The following is a 12491-nucleotide window of genomic DNA, read 5'->3' as shown; positions in this document are numbered from 1 at the left end:
ATGCTTACCGGTAGAAACCCTCGAGACGAAGGAGTTGGCGATGCGCCGAGATTGATTTGTGGTGAACGTTGGTTGTTGTTTATTTCATAAACCCTAGATACATATTTATAGTCCAGGGGACTTTCTAACGTGGGAATAATCCCCACCGTGCACGAGACAAACTCTAACTTTTAATCTAAGATGCGATCTACTATAATACAGATACACGGGCAATCTAGCCCAAACTCTTCGTGCAAGGCCGCTTCAGAGATCTTCCACGTGTAATCTTCCAAGCCCATCTCCCTTACGGCCCACCTCCTGATTTGGCCAAAATCTGGTGATAACACATGCCCCCCTGGTTTTGGTAATGATAATTTCAAAACCACTCTGTTTTTCCTTTGAAGGGTCATGTCGTGGCAGAGCAGAACCGTTGCAGTATCCTTCATCATGACACCTTGTCTTCTCAACTTCTCTGCAAAATTTGATAGCTTTAGCATCACTTCCTCGGAAACTGCAATGGCATTAAATCTCCACTAGGCTCCTCATTATTTAACCGTGCCGACTGATTAGCCCTCTTCATCTCCTTCCTCTGTTCTAGCTATCGGCACCAAAAAACCCTCTCTCCCTGTAGCAATGTCTTCCTCTTCCTCCGTCTCCTCCGGCCTCTCCCTCCAGTCTTTCTCCTCAAGCGAGCCAGAGTGGAACTTCGATCATGTGCCAGACGGTCCACCCGAAGCATTCGTCGGGTCAGATGGCGACCTGCCTCTGACCGATGGGGAAAACGATCTCAAGTTCCTCATCAAAGGGGAGCTGATAAGCGAAAGCGAAGACGACCTCCATCCCTGGGTGAAACCCACCTCCTCCGACGGGAAGGAGGAAGAAGAAGAAGTAGAGGAAGAAGAGGAAAAGGAGGAGGATGATTCCTCCTCCCCCGCTAAGCATCCGCCAGCAAAGCGATTCCGCGCTTGGGCAGACAGCGAAGACGATGATGATGACGAGGAGGAAGAGGAGGAGGATGAATCCTCCTCCTCCATCGGATACCCGCCGACAAAGCGCTTCCGCTCTTGGGCGGACAGCGAGGATGATGATGATGACGAGGAAGAAGAAGCTCCGGCCGAGGGCTGGGGTAGCAGCGACGAGGAACTTCCTGGGAGCAGCGCCGACGGCATCGACGACGGCGACGATGAGGACAGCGACAACTAGTAGAGTAGGACTAGTAGTAGCAGTGCACTAGGCACCAGATCCCCCTTTTGAGAGCCATCGGCTCTTTCCTGTAAAGTCGCTCCTTTGAATTAATGAGAATTGTTCTTCCAATTTATCTTTCAATTAATCCAATTTCAATCCTTCCGCTTGCCACACCAAGACCGATAGCAACGTATCGGATTCTTTTTCCTTAGACGCCCATGGAGCCGGACTCAGATATCGATTAGACCGTCAGTCAAGCACTTCTCAAATTCAGACTGCGATTTGATACCTGACCATAATATTTCGCAATCCCATAGCCGATGACTATTCATCGGCTATTTTGAGAATCCAGTCTCTTTCCTTTTCCTGCAGCAACAGGACGGTCCAAACTCCGTAAAAGACGGCGGCTCCCTTTTCCGGCTCCTCTCCATAGCTTTAGCAGTCTTCTTCTGCAACAACTCACCGCTTTCGGAGAAGGTTACGATGCAGGGTCAGCCGATGCAACTCCAATCGGCTCCCAAAAACAGAGCATCTACCAAGTTAGTTGCCCCCCGAGCCTTAATCAAGGCGAGAATACCGGCGAGGATGCACAGGTCAAACAAAAAGGCTCTGACCTCAGGTAATCTGGTAATCCGAGATAGCCACCATGAAGAGTCAACCAAACTTGCCCCCCATTGATCAGTTTTCTTCCACTGAATGCCGATGTTGTAGATGAAACACCAACAGCTTAACTGGCGCAAAGGGTTGTCGGCTCATTGCAGCCGAGGCTGCTCTCATTGTACATTCCCTTCAAGGAAACAGAAGTTCTTGAAGCCGAACTGAAAACCATCTTGGCGAAAATCTGAGCCTTGAGCACACAGCCGGTAGGTCTTGTGTAATTGTACTAAAGTCGATGGCTGTGCATCGGCTGTATATCGTGATGCTGATTTTTTTTACTGGCCGATTTTTTCTATCGGCCCCCAATGTTTCACTGCACACATGTTCATCTGCACATGTTCATCTGATTAGGTGCCCCCCGAGCCGAATCTGTCAGGGAACTGCAGATATCGGCTCTGTAATTTGCACGTCGGCTCCGGTAGGATCAATGTTGAACACAGGCAGAACATGTGGTGAGGATAATTTTGGCCGATTGCTGGAATCGGCCTCCATATTGATCGAAGCGCTCAATGAAGGTTTTGTAATTTTCCTTCATATATCTCTGGGGGCCGATCCCAAGGATCGGCCTCGCCACATTTGCTCATCGGTTTGCTCTTGCTACACGGTCAGGCCAGTGGATAAGACCAGCCTAACCCTGCCCTTCGTCACGTCGATGCGCTCGCAGTCGTCCAAATTGGGTGCCTCGTGTAATCCTGGAGCACTAAACTCCGTCGGAAGGACGAGCACCATGTTTGTGCCAGCCGATGTCTCATCATCGGCTTTCCTTTGCTTGGGGCGCCACACCATTTTTTGTGGTCGACCCTCTTCATCTAGGGTTCGCTGGATCTTCGCGGCCAGATCCGGCCGCGCCTTCCTTAGCGTGTGCAGATATAACCTTTCGGCTTCTTCCAAGCCGCGCAATCGCTGAACCCTACGCTTTTGGGAACGGCTGAGTTCATCAGGGCACCACCTTGGCCGGTGGTACCTGTCTTCTTCTTCTTGTTCTTCATCGTCTTCCAAATCCTCGAGATCTTCTACCCGAGGGGACTCAGCGTGTTTGCTTCGAGGCGGGAGAGGCCCTAAGCGTTGGAACACGGACACGTTGGCTGCCTCCTTCTTCTTCTGGTTGCATTCTGGGCAGTTGCCGATTGTAGGCAATCGGCTCATTCCTGAATCCCAGCAGTGTCTGAAGAAGGGGCAGTCCCAGTGCCTATCTTCATCGTCTTGCTCCCTCGATTCTTCCTTGGCACAGCGCTCGTACTCCTCCTCATCGCGATCATGCCGATGATGTCTTCTGGCTTCTCTAGCCAGACGATCTCTTTCATCATCATCACTGGATCGTCGGCGTTGGTCATACTGACTCACATACTTGTTGAGGAGGTGATCAGAGAGAGGTCGCTGATATCTTATGTTCTTTACTTCCCCCTCTGTGACGTAGCGCTTGCCATCGTGGCGGAGCCGATCGCGTGGAGCGGCCTCCTCTGTGTCCTTGCTACGAGAGCAGCTGCCCTCGTCTCCATCCTTGCCAGAGCGGTGCCCAGGTCCTACCATGTTGACGCTGAACGAAGATCCTAGCTGGCAACCTTCAGGGTAAGTGCATTCCACCATGTTAACGGCGGGGAAGGGGTGGGTGTCGACCTTCATGGCGTACTGGTTGAAAATCAGTCGTCCTTGTTCTATCGCCATTTGGATCTGCTGACGCCACACCCTGCAGTCGTTGGTGGCATGGGAGACCGAGTTATGCCATTTGCAGTATGGCTTTCCGTTCAGCTCCTGTACCGTGGGGATTTTGAGGCCTTCGGGTATCTTCAACTGCTTCTCCTTGAGTAAGAGGTCGAAGATTTGCTCAGTTTTGGTCACGTCAAAATCGAACCCTCTGGGCGGACCTGGTGGCTTTACCCATTTGCAGGACACGGGGGTTGCCCCCCGAGTCCATTCAGCCACTGCTACCTCTTGATCTCCCGCAGAGCCTTCGTCTTCATCTGCCTCAACCAGGACTACCGCACGCTTGAATTTGTCCTGGTACAAGTCCGGATGGCGCTGTTCATATGCTGACAGTTTCTGAACCATGTGCACCAGTGAAGGGTAGTCTGCTTGGGAGGCCATGTCCTTGAGTGGCGATGCAAGGCCCACCACTGCCAACTCGACTGCTTCCTTTTCAGTCACACGAGCCGAATAACATCGGTTCCTCAGATTTCTGAAGCGCTGGACGTACTCTGCCACGGTTTCTCCACGCTTCTGACGTATTTGAGCTAGATCGGCAATGCCGGCCTCGGAAGCCTCTGAGTGAAACTGCATGTGGAACTGTTCTTCCAACTGCTTCCAAGTCCGGATCGAGTCTGGTGGCAACGAAGTGTACCACCCGAAAGCCGATCCCGTGAGGGACTGTGCGAAGAACCTCACGCGTAACGGATCCGACGCTGAGGCCGTTCCTAGCTGTGCCAAATATCGGCTCACATGCTCGATGGAGCTGGAACCATCTGATCCACTGAACTTGGAGAAGTCAGGGAGCCGATACTTGGGGGGTAACGGGACCAACTCGTATTCATCGGGGTACGGCTTGAAATAGCCGATTGTCCTCCTTTTCGGCACCATGCCGAACTGGTCCCTCAGGATCGTACTGATCTGATCCGCGGTGCTGGCTGCAGGAGTCGAACTCTGAAGATTCGCCGGGGTGGCGTACTTAGCCAGCCATGCTTGCTTTTCCAGCTCTGAGCCAACTGCAGGAGCTGAGCTCTGGAGGTTCGTCGGAGTGGCGTACTTAGCTAGCCACGTCTGCTTCTCAAGATCTGTCGCTGACGTTCCTCCTGCTTTCCCAGAGGTCCCTGATGTTGCGGCCTGGTTTGTGAGCGCCCGATTCGCGATGCGGCACGTATGTGCACATGTACCCGTGAGGGATCTCCTTAGGCGCCTCATGCAAGAACTGGCAGTCACTAGGGTCACCACCGATCTTGTAGACGACGAATGCCGGTGAATTCGGCACTTCTGGTGCTGCCAACGCAAATGGCAGCGGTGGACGGGACTGGAGTGGCATCTCTCCTTGGTGTGTCCCGAGAGCTGGTCCTGACGGAGAGTACTGGTGCCTCATGATCTACTGGATCACCCGAAGAGCGACACGCTCCAAAGTGTTCACCAGGTTCTCAGAGTGGCGGTGCAGCGAGTGAGCCACCATGTAGTTAATCTCCTGACGCAGGGACCTGGTGCGTTCTTCTGACGGGGCAGAGAGGTCTATTCCATCGAGCGCACCATCAGGCGAGAACCCTTTCCACCTGATGCCATGTGAACGGGTTCTGTGAAAAGAGCCGATGAGGTTGGCCTCGAGGATCGCTTTGACCTCGTCATACTTCTTCTTGAGCTCGTCGGTCAGATCCTCGTACGTGACTGGGGTGCCGTCCGCCATCTCAGATGTAGATGGCGAGGTGGTTGATGTCGAAGATGGTCCCACCGGGCGTGCCAGAATGTGTTGCGGTCAGAAACCCACCGGCGAGCAGCGACGGGCAACACAGTAGAGCCGGGAACAACTTAGGGCTGCGGCTGGCCCTGGTCCCTCCGAGCGACGGCCCGCAAAGCCTCTGGCGCGCACGTCCGATGCTGGTGCAAGGGCGTGCCACCTGACATATACCTGGTCAGGAAGGTGATGGAGATGCCTCGCTTAGTTTCCTGCATGGCATACACGTAAACATTAAATACGAGCCTCGATCGGCTCTCAGGTTATCCTGTGAATCGGCTCAAAGAGCCGATCCACCCATGATTCGCACGAGGTGTACGAATATATGGTGGTCCTGCTTGATCAAGATAAAGCTAAAGCGATCTACGACGATTTAGGGTTTTCACCGCATAATCGGATCATCCTACTCACGATTGGGCCTCGCGGCCACGCACGGTGATCGTAAGCCGATCCTAGACAGGGCCTAAAAACCAACACGAGGTTGATCCCCGGAACATCCTGTCTAGGGCTAGCAAACGACACCCTACGCGCCGCTGGATCCTCCAACCCTTTGTAAGGCCTAACTATTGCAGATATTAAACTAATCCTTGAAGAACAAGGAGCAACCGTAACGGATCGGATCTACTAAATAATGATCAAGCGGGGTGCCGCCCCTACACCTAAGATAGGTGTAAGGGCGGCTAGATGTATAAGGGTTGCACTACGATAGCATATGATACGAAGAACAATGCTAACCCTAACACATCTAAGATAACTACGTTGCTCGCCATCAAAAAGGCTTCAGTACGAGCAACGCATGAACAACGAAGAAGCTTGTGCTGCCTAGATCGCAAGATGCGATCTAGGCAGCATGATGCTTACCGGTAGAAACCCTCGAGACGAAGGAGTTGGCGATGCGCCGAGATTAATTTGTGGTGAACGTTGGTTGTTGTTTATTTCATAAACCCTAGATACATATTTATAGTCCAGGGGACTTTCTAACGTGGGAATAATCCCCACCGTGCACGAGACAAACTCTAACTTTTAATCTAAGATGCGATCTACTATAATACAGATACACGGGCAATCTAGCCCAAACTCTTCGTGCAAGGCCGCTTCAGAGATCTTCCACGTGTAATATTCCAAGCCCATCTCCCTTACGGCCCACCTCCTGATTTGGCCAAAATCTGGTGATAACACAGTGATATGGAAGAAGGAGAAAAGAAAGATTTTATATTAGAAACCCTTCTTAAATAATTTGGTGGTGTAGCAAGGGAAGCTAGAAAAGTCTTTGCTAAATATAATATGCTTGGCTCTTGTACCAACTTAGCTAGTACCCTTGAAAAGATGGAAGAAGATAGACAAAAGTACACTAATCAAGTTAATTATGAGGGGGATATTAAAACATCAATACCTTGCAAGCTCTTAGGAATGTGCGAGGTACTAGAAAATAACTATGCTTGGCTTGTCCCTGAAAATTTGTTTGATGAGAATAGCAAGCCTAAGACTAATGAAAAGGGAGCCTCTGAAACTTACATAGATAAGATACAATGCATAGTTGAGAAAACTCCAAACCCCGCTGTTGATACATCATCTCATGATAATACTTGATGCATACTTTCTGCGCCTAGCTGAAAGGCGTTAAAGAAAAGCGCTTATGGGAGACTACCCATGATTTTACTTCTGCACTTTTGTTTTATATTTGAGTCTTGGAAGTCTTACTACTGTAGAAACCTCTTCTTATCTATATTTTATTACATTGTTGTGCCAAGTAAAGTCTTTGATAGTAAGGTTCATACTAGATTTAGATTACTGCGCAGAAACAGATTTCTTGCTGTCACGAATTTGTGCAGTAGTTTCTGTAGGTAACTCAGAAAAATCTGCTAATTTACGTGAGTAATCCTAAGATATGTACGCAACTTTCATTCAATTTGAGCATTTTCATTTGAGCAAGTCTGGTGCACCTACAAAATTCGTCTTTACGGACTGTTCTGTTTTGACAGATTCTGTCTTTTATTTCGCATTGCCTGTTTTGCTATGTTTGATGGATTTCTTTATTCCATTAACTTTCAGTAGCTTAGTGCAATGTCCATAAGTGTTAAGAATGATTATGTCACCTCTGAACATGTGAATTTTGATTATGCACTAACCCTCTAATGAGTTGTTTTAAGTTTGGTGTGGAGGAAGTTTTCAAGGATCAAGAGAGGAGGATGATACAATATGATCAAGGAGAGTGAAAGCTCTAAGCTTGGGGATGCCCCGGTGGTTCATCCCTGCATATTTCAAGAAGACTCAAGCATCTAAGCTTGGGGATGCCCAAGGCATCCCCTTCTTCATCGACAACATTATCAGGTTCCTCTAGTGAAACTATATTTTTATTCCATCACATCTTATGTGCTTTACTTGAAGCGTCTATATGTTTTTGTTTTTGTTTTGTTTGAATAAAGTTGGATCCTAGCATTCATTGTGTGGGAGAGAGACACGCTCCACTGTTGCATATGGACAAATATGTCCTTAGCTTTACTCATAATGTTCATGGCGAAGGTTGAAACTGCTTCGTTAATTGTTATATGGTTGGAAACGGGAAATGCTATATGTGGTAATTGGTATAATGTCTTGAACAATTTGATACTTGGCAATTGTTGTGCTCATAAGGACATGTTTAAGCTCTTGCATCATATACTTTGCACCTATTAGTGAAGAAATACATAGAGCTTGCTAAAATTTGGTTTGCATGATTGGTCTCTCTAAGGTCTAGATATTTTCTAGTAAGGGTTTGAACAACAAGGAAGACAGTGTAGAGTCTTATAATGCTTGCAATATGTTTTTATGTGAGTTTTGCTGTACCGGTTCATACTTGTGTTTGCTTCAAACAACCTTGCTAGCCTAAGCCTTGTATTGAGAGGGATTACTTCTCATGCATCCAAAATCCTTGAGCCAAAAACTATGCCACTTGTGTCCAACATACCTACCTACTACATGGTATTTCTCTGCCATTCCAAAGTAAATTGCTTGAGTGCTACCTTTAAAATTCTATCCTTCGTCTTTGCAATATATAGCTCATGGGACAAATAGCCTAAAAACTATTGTGGTATTGAATATGTACTTATGTATCTTATTTCTTATTAAGTTGCTTGTTGAGCGATAACCATGTTCCTGGGGACGCCATCAACTATCTTTGTTGAATATCATGTGAGTTGCTATGCATATTCGTCTTGTCTGAAGTAAGGGTGATTTATCATGAGTTGAATGGTTTGAGTATGCATATTGTTAGAGAAGAGCATTGGGCCGCTAACTAAAGCCATGATCCATGGTGGAAGTTTCAGTTTTGGACAACAATCCTCAATCTCTTATGAGAATATTATTTGTTGTTGAATGCTTATGCATTAAAGAGGAGTCCATTATCTGTTGTCTATGTTGTCCCGGTATGGATGTCTAAGTCGAGAATAATCAAAAGCGAGAAATCCAATGCGAGCTTTCTCCTTAGACCTTTGTACAGGCGGCATAGAGGTACCCCTTTGTGATACTTGGTTAAAACATATGTATTGCGATGATAATCCATGTAAATCCGAGCTAATTAGGACAAGGTGCGGGCACTATTGGTAATCTATGCATGAGGTTTGCGACTTGTAGGATATAATTTACATAATGCATATGCTTTATTACTACCGTTGACAAAATTGTTTCTTGTTTTCAAAATAAAAGCTCTAGCACAAATATAGCAATCAATGCTTCCCTCTTCGAAGGGCCATTCTTCTACTTTTATCTTGAGTCAGTTCACCTACTTCTCTCCATCTTAGAAGCAAACACTTGTGTTAACTGTGCATTGATTCTTACATGTTTACCTATTGCACTTATTATATTACTTTGTATTGACAACTATCCATGAGATATACATGTTACAAGTTGAAAGCAACCGCTGAAACTTAATCTTCCTTTGTGTTGCTTCAATACCTTTACTATGAATTTATTGCTTTATGAGTTAACTCTTATGCAAGACTTATTGATGCTTGTCTTGAAAGTACTATTCATGAAAAGTCTTTGCTATATGATTCAATTGTTTACTCATTGTCTTTACCATTGCTTCGAATCGCTGCATTCATTACATGTGCTTACAATAGTATTGATCAAGATTATGATAGCATGTCACTTCAAAAATTATCTTTGTTATCGTTTACCTACTCGGGATGAGTAGGAACTAAGCTTGGGGATGCTGATACGTCTCCAACGTATCGATAATTTCTTATGTTCCATGCTTGTTTTATGACAATACCTACATGTTTTATACATACTTTATGTCATATTTATGCATTTTCCGGCACTAACATATTAATAAGATGCCGAAGAGCCAGTTGTTGTTTTCTGCTGTTTTTGGTTTCAGAAATCCTAGTAAGGAAATATTCTCGGAATTGGACAAAATCAACGCCCAGGATCTTATTTTTCCACGAAGCTTCCAGAAGTCCGAAAGGGAAACGAAGTGGGGCGATGAGGCGGCGCCACAGTAGGGCGGCGCGGCCCAGCCCCTGGCCGCGCGGCCCTAGCGTGTGGGCCCCTCGTGGCGCTCCCTGACCTACCCTTCCGCCTACATAAGCCTTCGTCGATAATAACTCCAGTACCGAGAGCCACGATACGAAAAACCTTCCAGAGACGCCGCCGCCGCCAATCCCATCTCGGGGGAATCAGGAGATTGCCTCCGGTACCCTGCCGGAGAGGGGAATCTTCTCCCGGAGGACTCCTCACCGCCATGGTCGCCTCCGGAGTGATGTGTGAGTAGTTCACCCCTGGACTATGGGTCCATAGCAGTAGCTAGATGGTTGTCTTCTCCTCATTGTGCTATTATTGTTGGATCTTGTGAGCTGCCTAACATGATCAAGATCATCTATTTGTAATGCTACATGTTGCGTTTGTTGGGATCCGATGAATATTGAATGCTATGTTATGTTGATTATCAATCTATCATCTATGTGTTGTTTATGATCTTGCATGCTCTCCGTTATTAGTAGAGGCTCTGGCCAAGTCGTTACTTGTAACTCCAAGAGGGAGTATTTATGCTCGATAGTGGGTTCATGCCTCCATTAAATCTGGGACAATGACAAAAAGTTCTAAGGTTGTGGATGTGCTGTTGCCACTAGGGATAAAACATCAATGCTATGTCTAAGGATGTATTTGTTGATTACATTACGCACCATACTTAATGCAATTGTCTGTTGTTTGCAACTTAATACTGGAAGGGGTTCGGATGATAACCTGAAGGTGGACTTTTTAGGCATAGATGCATGTTGGATAGCGGTCTATGTACTTTGTCGTAATGCCCAATTGAATTTCACACTACTCATCATAACATGTATGTACATTTTCATGCCATCTTTATTTGTCAATTGCCCAACTGTAATTTGTTCACCCATCATGCTATTTCTTATGGGAGAGACACCACTAGTGAACTGTGGACCCCGGTCCATTCTTTACATTGAATACAATCTACTGCAATACTTGTTCTACTGGTCTCTGCAAACATCATCATCCACACTATACATCTAATCCTTTGTTACAGCAAGCCGGTGAGATTGACAACCTCACTGTCACGTTGGGGCAAAGTAATTTGGTTGTGTTGTGCAGGTTCCACGTTGGCGCCGGAATCCCTGGTGTTGCGCCGCACTACACTCCGCCGCCATCAACCTTCAACGTGCTTCTTGGCTCCTACTGGTTCGATAACCTTGGTTTCTTACTGAGGGAAAACTTGCCGATGTACGCATCACACCTTCCTCTTGGGGTTCCCAACGGACGTGTGCTTTACCGTCACAAGCAAGCCTCTGTATTTAGAGATTTTTAAACCAAACAATTCCAACTCTTTGCACAAACCAAACAATTCCAACTCTTTGCACCTCATGCAAGACCCAATCAAGGTGACCAACTTTGGTAAATACCACCCCTGCAAATTCATCCTAGATCAAAAGTTATGCTCAAGCAAAGTTGGGACTTTTTAACAGATTAAACATCTTATTCAAATTGAAATTTTGCAATTCTTTTTATTTTTGAATGCCACCACCACCAATGTGTGTTGTTGATCATTTGAAACAAGTACAACTAAACTCATTCAAAATTTTCAAAATACAAGTCATGCGGCCATTTTTGCAAACACCTTGTGATCAAAATCCACCCAAATCCAAAATCACTATTGTAAATAGTGTTGGCCCAAATTTCTGAAACCAACTTGTGCTCTGCTTGTCCCCTGGTCCCCTCTCAACCCAACTCATGCATAGAAACCCTAGAGGAGGGCTAGGCATGGCCATGCCAATGGCATGCCGGCCATGCTCACCATGCCATCATGCCAACCCTAGCATCCCTCCTCTCTACCCTGGCTAACCATGCCCTACAGACTCCCCTTGATCTCCTGAGCAAGTTGGTACACGCCGTTGGTCGAGGAGAGGCACTACAAGAAAAGTTGCCATGGCCGACGAAGTTGAAGTCGCGCCGTGGTTGCTGGTGTACCATGGCCGACGATTTTGGGTCCCTCCGTGGTGCATGTCAAAACTTTTTTTTTCTCGTTTTTGAGGCCACCTAGCCCGACGAAAGCGGCCAAAACGTCGCGTATGGTGGCCCGGGACGTGGTGCATCTCGAAATCTCGGGTTCGCCGGCCGAGTCAACGCAAATCCGCACCGCCAAGGGATGTAGGGCCCAGATGGCAGCCTCTCTGGCATTGTTTTTTTTCTAGATCGCGCCATCTCGTTCAACGTTCTCCGATCGAGCCGTTTACGATGCAGGATCATGGGTCCCACATGTCATCCTCTATGAACCAAAATTCTTTCTATTCTTGGATTTTTTTGACCCCCTGATTTCTGGCTACTTCCTTTTTCTTTTGATCCCTTGCCGCCTTGGAAACGTTGAGACCGCTGCTGCTAAATGGGACCCGCATGTCATCCTCTATGTGCAATCAACTTTCTTTTCTTGGAGTTTTTTTTGGCACCTCATATTTGGTCACTTGCCTTTTTTTTCGATCCCCTGCCGCCTCTCAAACGGTGATACCGCTGCTGCTAAATGGGACCGCATGTCATCCTCTATGTACTATAAAACTTTCTTTTCTTGGATTTTTTTTGGCACCTCATATTTGGTCACTTGCCTTTTTCTTTCGATCCCCTGCCGCCTCTCAAACGGTGATACCGCTGCTGCTAAATGGGACCCGCATGTCATCCTCTATGGACTATAAAACTTTCTTTTCTTGAATTATTTTTGGCTCCTGATATTTGGTCACTTGCCTTTTTCTTT

This window comes from Lolium perenne, chromosome 6, assembly GCF_019359855.2.
Source record: "Lolium perenne isolate Kyuss_39 chromosome 6, Kyuss_2.0, whole genome shotgun sequence".
In the NCBI taxonomy this organism is placed as follows: Eukaryota; Viridiplantae; Streptophyta; class Magnoliopsida; order Poales; family Poaceae; genus Lolium; species Lolium perenne.
Note: the sequence above shows the minus strand (reverse complement) of the source record.